This window comes from Rana temporaria, unplaced genomic scaffold (assembly GCF_905171775.1).
Source record: "Rana temporaria unplaced genomic scaffold, aRanTem1.1, whole genome shotgun sequence".
Taxonomy (NCBI): domain Eukaryota; kingdom Metazoa; phylum Chordata; class Amphibia; order Anura; family Ranidae; genus Rana; species Rana temporaria.
The window spans coordinates 1-9,027 of record NW_024404911.1 but is presented as its reverse complement, the minus strand read 5'-3'; the positions used below and the strand labels follow the sequence as shown (position 1 = coordinate 9,027).

At 42.3% G+C, this 9,027-nt stretch overlaps 13 non-coding genes across 13 annotated transcripts; all 13 read right to left on the bottom strand.

The window, feature by feature from the left end:
• Positions 1-873: 873 nt before the first annotated feature.
• On the bottom strand, positions 874-956 carry TRNAL-UAA. The gene has a single exon. It is a non-coding gene; the product is annotated as a tRNA-Leu (tRNA).
• Positions 957-1,992: 1,036 nt separating this feature from the next.
• TRNAL-UAA lies at positions 1,993-2,075 on the bottom strand. Its single transcript has one exon. It is a non-coding gene; the product is annotated as a tRNA-Leu (tRNA).
• Positions 2,076-2,374: 299 nt separating this feature from the next.
• TRNAL-UAA lies at positions 2,375-2,457 on the bottom strand. Its single transcript has one exon. It is a non-coding gene; the product is annotated as a tRNA-Leu (tRNA).
• An 898-nt stretch (positions 2,458-3,355) lies between these two features.
• TRNAL-UAA lies at positions 3,356-3,438 on the bottom strand. The gene has a single exon. It is a non-coding gene; the product is annotated as a tRNA-Leu (tRNA).
• A 293-nt stretch (positions 3,439-3,731) lies between these two features.
• On the bottom strand, positions 3,732-3,814 carry TRNAL-UAA. Its single transcript has one exon. It is a non-coding gene; the product is annotated as a tRNA-Leu (tRNA).
• Positions 3,815-4,108: 294 nt separating this feature from the next.
• TRNAL-UAA lies at positions 4,109-4,191 on the bottom strand. The gene has a single exon. It is a non-coding gene; the product is annotated as a tRNA-Leu (tRNA).
• Positions 4,192-4,835: 644 nt separating this feature from the next.
• On the bottom strand, positions 4,836-4,918 carry TRNAL-UAA. The gene has a single exon. It is a non-coding gene; the product is annotated as a tRNA-Leu (tRNA).
• Positions 4,919-5,216: 298 nt separating this feature from the next.
• On the bottom strand, positions 5,217-5,299 carry TRNAL-UAA. The gene has a single exon. It is a non-coding gene; the product is annotated as a tRNA-Leu (tRNA).
• Positions 5,300-5,911: 612 nt separating this feature from the next.
• TRNAL-UAA lies at positions 5,912-5,994 on the bottom strand. Its single transcript has one exon. It is a non-coding gene; the product is annotated as a tRNA-Leu (tRNA).
• A 286-nt stretch (positions 5,995-6,280) lies between these two features.
• Positions 6,281-6,363, bottom strand: TRNAL-UAA. Its single transcript has one exon. It is a non-coding gene; the product is annotated as a tRNA-Leu (tRNA).
• A 675-nt stretch (positions 6,364-7,038) lies between these two features.
• Positions 7,039-7,121, bottom strand: TRNAL-UAA. Its single transcript has one exon. It is a non-coding gene; the product is annotated as a tRNA-Leu (tRNA).
• A 299-nt stretch (positions 7,122-7,420) lies between these two features.
• Positions 7,421-7,503, bottom strand: TRNAL-UAA. The gene has a single exon. It is a non-coding gene; the product is annotated as a tRNA-Leu (tRNA).
• Positions 7,504-8,620: 1,117 nt separating this feature from the next.
• On the bottom strand, positions 8,621-8,703 carry TRNAL-UAA. The gene has a single exon. It is a non-coding gene; the product is annotated as a tRNA-Leu (tRNA).
• Positions 8,704-9,027: the final 324 nt, after the last annotated feature.

Below are 9,027 nucleotides of genomic sequence, written 5' to 3'. Positions count from 1 at the left end.
TCTTGGGTTGAAACCATCAACACAATGATCTGGAGCGAGAGAGTGACACTTACTAAACAGGGCAACTATAGAAAATTTGTGAGGATGTGGAAACCTTGGCTAGACATAACGGGATGCCCTATATAAGAAGAGGAAGCCTTTCAAATTTAATAAATACCTTAACCCGCTATTGGACATCCCTTTATGGGGATGATCAATTGAATGTAGCAAATCAACCTAAAAAACCGGTCCAAGGTGTGATGGGAGGGTGGATGGGTGGGTGAGGGTTGGAGGGGTGGGGGGGGGATGGTGGACATGAGGGAAGTCTATTTGGAATTTAATAGGCCTTTTTCACTTAAATACAATGACACAGAGATAGGGGGAGGGGTAAAATGTATGCTTGTGTATGCACTATGTTAAACTTATGCAACTTGGCGCACTACTTTTTGTACTATATATACGCAAACAACAATAAAAAGTGTTATAATTTAAAAAGTCCAACGCCTTAACCACTCGGCCAGCCCAAGGTTTGCCACACCTGGTATTTTTTTCATGCAAGGCAACAAGGTATTATTGACAAATTGACAAATTAAACACTCGGCCATCCTGGTGCCCAAGGTTTGCCACACCTGGTATTTTTTCATGCAAGGCAACAAGGTATTATTGACAAATGAGACACTCATGGAGGGTTGGATTTCAATAAAAGACAGTAACGCATATTGAAATACCAGGAGTAGGGTTTGAAACCATCAAATTAGTCCAACAACCTAACCACTTGGGCCTTATGCTTTGATGTTTCCTTTCATGCTAAGCAATCTGGTATTATTGCCTAGTGAGGCACTCTTATAGGGTTGGATTGCCATAAACAACAGTAAAGAAGTTACTTTTCATGCATACCAGGAGTGGGGTTTGAACCCACGAGGATATACATCCATTGGATCTTAAGTCCAACGCCTTAACCACTCGGCCATCCTGGTGCCCAAGGTTTGCCACACCTGGTATTTTTTTCATGCAAGGCAACAAGGTATTATTGACAAATGAGACACTCATGGAGGGTTGGATTTCAATAAAATACAGTAAAGCATATTGAAATACCAGGAGTAGGGTTTGAATCCATAAGGATAGTCCAACAACCTAACCACTTGGGCATTCTGATGCCTTATGCTTTGATGTTTCCTTTCATGCTAGGCAATCTGGTATTATTGACTAGTGAGCCACTCTTGTAGGGTTGGATTGCCATAAACAACAGTAAAGAAGTTACTTTTCATGCATACCAGGAGTGGGGTTTGAACCCACGAGGATATACAACCATTGGATCTTAAGTCCAACGCCTTAACCACTCGGCCACCCTGGTGCCCTAGGTTTGCCACACCTGGTATTTTTTCATGCAAGGCAACAAGGTATTATTGACAAATGAGACACTCATGGAGGGTTGGATTTCAATAAAAGACAGTAAAGCATATTGAAATACCAGGAGTAGGGTTTGAATCCATCAGGATAGTCCAACAACCTAACCACTTGGGCATTCTGATGCCTTATGCTTTGATGTTTCCTTTCATGCTAGGCAATCTGGTATTATTGACTAGTGAGCCACTCTTGTAGGGTTGGATTGCCATAAACAACAGTAAAGAAGTTACTTTTCATGCATACCAGGAGTGGGGTTTGAACCCACGAGGACATACATCCATTGGATCTTAAGTCCAACGGCTTAACCACTCGGCCATCCTGGTGCCCTAGGTTTGCCACACCTGGTATTTTTTTCATGCAAGGCAACAAGGTATTATTGACAAATGAGACACTCATGGAGGGTTGGATTTCAATAAAAGACAGTAAAGCATATTGAAATACCAGGAGTAGGGTTTGAAACCATCAAAATAGTGCAACAACCTAACCACTTGGGCTTTATGCTTTGATGTTTCCTTTCATGCTAGGCAATCTGTTATTATTGACTAGAGAGCCACTCTTGTAGGGTTGGATTGCCATAAACAACAGTAAAGAATTTACTTTCATGCATACCAGGAGTGGGGTTTGAACCCACGAGGATATACATCCATTGGATCTTAAGTCCAACGCCTTAACCACTCGGCCATCCTGGTGCCCTAGGTTTGTCACACCTGGTATTTTTTTCATGCAAGGCAACAAGGTATTATTGACAAATGAGACACTCATGCAGGGTTGGATTTCAATAAAAGACAGTAAAGCATATTGAAATACCAGGAGTAGGGTTTGAATCCATCAGGATAGTCCAACAACCTAACCACTTGAGCATTCTGATGCCTTATGCTTTGATGTTTCCTTTCATGCTAGGCAGTCTGGTATTATTGACTAATGAGCCAAGCCACTCTTGTAGGGTTGGATTGCCATAAACAACAGCAAAGAAGTTACTTTTCATGCATACCAGGAGTGGGGTTTGAACCCACAAGGATATACATCCATTGGATCTTAAGTCCAACGCCTTAACCACTCGGCCATCCTGGTGCCCTAGGTTTGCCACACCTGGTATTTTTTTCATGCAAGGCAACAAGGTATTATTGACAAATGAGACACTCACGGAGGGTTGGATTTCAATAAAAGGCAATAAAGCATATTGAAATACCAGGAGTAGGGTTTGAATCCATCAGGATAGTCCAGTGATGGCGAACCTTGGCACCCCAGATGTTTTGGAACTACATTTCCCATGATGCTCCACTACACCACAGAATGCATGAGCATCATGGGAAATGTAGTTCCAAAACATCTGGGGTGCCAAGGTTCGCCATCACTGGGATAGTCCAACAACCTAACCACTTGGGCATTCTGATGCCTTATGCTTTGATGTTTCCTTTCATGCTAGGCAATCTGGTATTATTGACTAGTGAGCCACTCTTGTAGGGTTGGATTTGCTTAAACAACAGTAAAGAAGTTACTTTTCATGCAGTGGGGTTTGAAACCACGAGGATATACATCTATTGGATCTTAAGTCCAACGCCTTAACCACTCGGCCATCCTGGTGCCCTAGGTTTGCCGCACCTGGTATTTTTTTCATGCAAGGCAACAAGGTATTATTGACAAATTGACAAATTAACCACTCGGCCATCCTGGTGCCCAAAGTTTGCCACACCTGGTATTTTTTTCATGCAAGGCAACAAGGTATTATTGACAAATGAGACACTCATGGAGGGTTGGATTTCAATAAAAGACAGTAAAGCATATTGAAATACCAGGAGTAGGGTTTGAATCCATCAGGATAGTCCAACAACCCAACCACTTGGGCATTCTGATGCCTTACGCTTTGATGTTTCCTTTCATGCTAGGCAATCTGGTATTATTGACTAGTGAGGCACTCTTGTAGGGTTGGATTGCCATAAACAACAGTAAAGAAGTTACTTTTCATGCATACCAGGAGTGGGGTTTGAACCCACGAGGACATACATCCATTGGATCTTAAGTCCAACGCCTTAACCACTCGGCCATCCTGGTGCCTTAGGTTTGCGACACCTGGTATTTTTTTCATGCAAGGCAACAAGGTATTATTGACAAATGAGACACTCACGGAGGGTTGGATTTCAATAAAAGACAGTAAAGCATATTGAAATACCAGGAGTAGGGTTTGAATCCATCAGGATAGTCCAACAACCTAACCGTTTGGTTATTCTATGCCTTATGCTTTGATGTTTCCTTTCATGCTAGGCAGTCTGGTATTATTGACTAGTGAGCCACTCTTGTAGAGTTGGATTGCCATAAACAACAGTAAAGAAGTTACTTTTCATGCATACCAGGAGTGGGGTTTGAACCCACGAGGATATACATCCATTGGATCTTAAGTCCAACGCCTTAACCACTCGGCCATCCTGGTGCCCAAGGTTTGCCACACCTGGTATTTTTTTCATGCAAGGCAACAAGGTATTATTGACAAATGAGACACTCATTGAGGGTTGGATTTCAATAAAAGACAGTAAAGCATATTGAAATACCAGGAGTAGGGTTTGAATCCATCAGGATAGTCCAACAACCTAACCACTTGGGCATTCTGATGCCTTCTGCTTTGATGTTTCCTTTCATGCTAGGCAATCTGGTATTATTGACTAGTGAGGCACTCTTGTAGGGTTGGATTGCCATAAACAACAGTAAAGAAGTTACTTTTCATGCATACCAGGAGTGGGGTTTGAACCCACGAGGATATACATCCATTGGATCTTAAGTCCAACGCCTTAACCACTCGGCCATCCTGGTGCCCTTGTTGCCTTTCATGCAAGGCAACAAGGTATTATTGACAAATGAGACACTCATGGAGGGTTGGATTTCAATAAAAGACAGTAAAGCATATTGAAATACCAGGAGTAGGGTTTGAAACCATCAAAATAGTGCAACAACCTAACCACTTGGGCTTTATGCTTTGATGTTTCCTTTCATGCTAGGCAATCTGGTATTATTGACTAGAGAGACACTCTTGTAGGGTTGGATTGCCATAAACAACAGTAAAGAATTTACTTTCATGCATACCAGGAGTGGGGTTTGAACCCTCGAGGATATACATCCATTGGATCTTAAGTCCAACGCCTTAACCACTCGGCCATCCTGGTGGCCTAGGTTTGCCACACCTGGTATTTTTTTCATGCAAGGCAACAAGGTATTATTGACAAATGAGACACTCATGCAGGGTTGGATTTCAATAAAAGACAGTAAAGCATATTGAAATACCAGGAGTAGGGTTTGAACCCATCAGGATAGTCCAACAACCTAACCACTTGGGCATTCTGATGCCTTATGCTTTGATGTTTCCTTTCATGCTAGGCAATCTGGTATTATTGACTAGTGAGCCACTCTTGTAGGGTTGGATTGCCATAAACAACAGTAAAGAAGTTATTTTTCATGCATACCAGGAGTGGGGTTTGAACCCACAAGGATATACATCCATTGGATCTTAAGTCCAACGCCTTAACCACTCGGCCATCCTGGTGCCCTAGGTTTGCCACACCTGGTATTTTTTTCATGCAAGGCAACAAGGTATTATTGACAAATGAGACACTCACGGAGGGTTGGGTTTCAATAAAAGGCAGTAAAGCATATTGAAATACCAGGAGTAGGTTTGAATCCATCAGGATAGTCCAACAACCTAACCACTTGGGCATTCTGATGCCTTATGCTTTGATGTTTCCTTTCATGCTAGGCAATCTGGTATTATTGACTAATGAGCCAAGCCACTCTTGTAGGGTTGGATTGCCATAAACAACAGTAAAGAAGTTATTTTTCATGCATACCAGGAGTGGGGTTTGAACCCACAAGGATATACATCCATTGGATCTTAAGTCCAACGCCTTAACCACTCGGCCATCCTGGTGCCCTAGGTTTGCCACACCTGGTATTTTTTTCATGCAAGGCAACAAGGTATTATTGACAAATGAGACACTCACGGAGGGTTGGGTTTCAATAAAAGGCAGTAAAGCATATTGAAATACCAGGAGTAGGGTTTGAATCCATCAGGATAGTCCAACAACCTAACCACTTGGGCATTCTGATGCCTTATGCTTTGATGTTTCCTTTCATGCTAGGCAATCTGGTATTATTGACTAATGAGCCAAGCCACTCTTGTAGGGTTGGATTGCCATAAACAACAGTAAAGAAGTTACTTTTCATGCATACCAGGAGTGGGGTTTGAACCCACAAGGATATACATCCATTGGATGCCCTTGTTGCCTTTCATGCAAGGCAACAAGGTATTATTGACAAATGAGACACTCATGGAGGGTTGGATTTCAATAAAAGACAGTAAAGCATATTGAAATACCAGGAGTAGGGTTTGAAACCATCAAAATAGTGCAACAACCTAACCACTTGGGCTTTAGGCTTTGATGTTTCCTTTCATGCTAGGCAATCTGGTATTATTGACTAGAGAGCCACTCTTGTAGGGTTGGATTGCCATAAACAACAGTAAAGAATTTACTTTCATGCATACCAGGAGTGGGGTTTGAACCCACGAGGATATACATCCATTGGATCTTAAGTCCAACGCCTTAACCACTCGGCCATCCTGGTGCCCTAGGTTTGCCACACCTGGTATTTTTTTCATGCAAGGCAACAAGGTATTATTGACAAATGAGACACTCATGCAGGGTTGGATTTCAATAAAAGACATATTGAAATACCAGGAGTAGGGTTTGAATCCATCAGGATAGTCCAACAACCTAACCACTTGGGCATTCTGATGCCTTACGCTTTGATGTTTCCTTTCATGCTAGGCAATCTGGTATTATTGACTAGTGAGGCACTCTTGTAGGGTTGGATTGCCATAAACAACAGTAAAGAAGTTACTTTTCATGCATACCAGGAGTGGGGTTTGAACCCACGAGGACATACATCCGTTGGATTTTAAGTCCAACGCCTTAACCACTCGGCCATCCTGGTGCCCTAGGTTTGCCACACCTGGTATTTTTTTCATGCAAGGCAACAAGGTATTATTGACAAATGAGACACTCACGGAGGGTTGGATTTCAATAAAAGACAGTAAAGCATATTGAAATACCAGGAGTAGGGTTTGAATCCATCAGGATAGTCCAACAACCTAACTGCTTGGGCATTCTATGCCTTATGCTTTGATGTTTCCTTTCATGCTAGGCAGTCTGGTATTATTGACTAGTGAGCCACTCTTGTAGGGTTGGATTGCCATAAACAACAGTAAAGAAGTTACTTTTCATGCATACCAGGAGTGGGGTTTGAACCCACGAGGATATACATCCATTGGCTCTTAAGTCCAACGCCTTAACCACTCGGCCATCCTGCTGCCCAAGGTTTGCCACACCTGGTATTTTTTTCATGCAAGGCAACAAGGTATTATTGACAAATGAGACACTCATGCAGGGTTGGATTTCAATAAAAGACAGTAAAGCATATTGAAATACCAGGAGTAGGGTTTGAATCCATCAGGATAGTCCAACAACCTAACCACTTGGGCATTCTGATGCCTTATGCTTTGATGTTTCCTTTCATGCTAGGCAATCTGGTATTATTGACTAATGAGCCAAGCCACTCTTGTAGGGTTGGATTGCCATAAACATCAGTAAAGAAGTTATTTTTCATGCATACCAGGAGTGGGGTTTGAACCCACAAGGATATACATCCATTGGATCTTAAGTCCAACGCCTTAACCACTCGGCCATCCTGGTGCCCTAGGTTTGCCACACCTGGTATTTTTTTCATGCAAGGCAACAAGGTATTATTGACAAATGAGACACTCACGGAGGGTTGGGTTTCAATAAAAGGCAGTAAAGCATATTGAAATACCAGGAGTAGGGTTTGAATCCATCAGGATAGTCCAACAACCTAACCACTTGGGCATTCTGATGCCTTATGCTTTGATGTTTCCTTTCATGCTAGGCAATCTGGTATTATTGACTAATGAGCCAAGCCACTCTTGTAGGGTTGGATTGCCATAAACAACAGTAAAGAAGTTACTTTTCATGCATACCAGGAGTGGGGTTTGAACCCACAAGGATATACATCCATTGGATCTTAAGTCCAACGCCTTAACCACTCGGCCATCCTGGTACCCTAGGTTTGCCACACCTGGTATTTTTTTCATGCAAGGCAACAAGGTATTATTGACAAATGAGACACTCATGGAGGGTTGGATTTCAATAAAAGACGGTAAAGCATATTGAAATACCAGGAGTAGGGTTTGAAACCATCAAAATAGTCCAACAACCTAACCACTTGGGCATTCTGATGCCTTATGCTTTGATGTTTCCTTTCATGCTAGGCAATCTGGTATTATTGACTAGTGAGCCACACTTGTAGGGTTGGATTGCCATAAACAACAGTAAAGAAGTTACTTTTCATGCAGTGGGGTTTGAACCCTCAAGGATATACATCCATTGGATCTTAAGTCCAACGCCTTAACCACTCGGCCATCCTGGTGCCCTAGGTTTGCCACACCTGGTATTTTTTTCATGCAAGGCAACAGGTATTATTGACAAATTGACAAATTAACCACTCGGCCATCCTGGTGCCCAAAGTTTGCCACACCTGGTATTTTTTTTATGCAAGGCAACAAGGTATTATTGACAAATGAGACACTCATGGAGGGTTGGATTTCAATAAAAGACAGTAAAGCATATTGAAATACCAGGAGTAGGGTTTGAATCCATCAGGATAGTCCAACAACCTAACCACTTGGGCATTCTGATGCCTTATGCTTTGATGTTTCCTTTCATGCTAGGCAATCTGGTATTATTGACTAGTGAGCCACTCTTGTAGGGTTGGATTGCCATAAACAACAGTAAAGAAGTTACTTTTCATGCATACCAGGAGTGGGGTTTGAACCCACGAGAATATACATCCATCGGATCTTAAGTCCAAAGCCTTAACCACTCGGCCATCCTCGTGCCCACGGTTTGCATCACCTGGTATTTTTTTCATGCAAGGCAACAAGGTATTATTGACAAATGAGACACTCATGGAGGGTTGGATTTCAATAAAAGACGGTAAAGCATATTGAAATACCAGGAGTAGGGTTTGAAACCATCAAAATAGTCCAACAACCTAACCACTTGGGCATTCTGATGCCTTATGCCACTCTTGTGGCATATGCCACTCTCGCCTTAGTGAGCCACTCTTGTAGGGTTGGATTGCCATAAACAACAGTAAAGAAGTTACTTTTCATGTATACCAGGAGTGGGGTTTGAACCCACGAGGATATACATCCATTGGATCTTAAGTCCAACGCCTTAACCACTCGGCCATCCTGGTGCCCAAGGTTTGCCACACCTGGTGTTTTTTTTTCATGCAAGGCAACAAGGTATTATTGACAAATGAGACACTCATGGAGGGTTGGATTTCAATAAAAGACGGTAAAGCATATTGAAATACCAGGAGTAGGGTTTGAAACCATCAAAATAGTCCAACAACCTAACCACTTGGGCATTCTGATGCCTTATGCTTTGATGTTTCCTTTCATGCTAGGCAATCTGGTATTATTGACTAATGAGCCAAGCCACTCTTGTAGGGTTGGATTGCCATAAACATCAGTAAAGAAGTTATTTTTCATGCATACCAGGAGTGGGGTTTGAACCC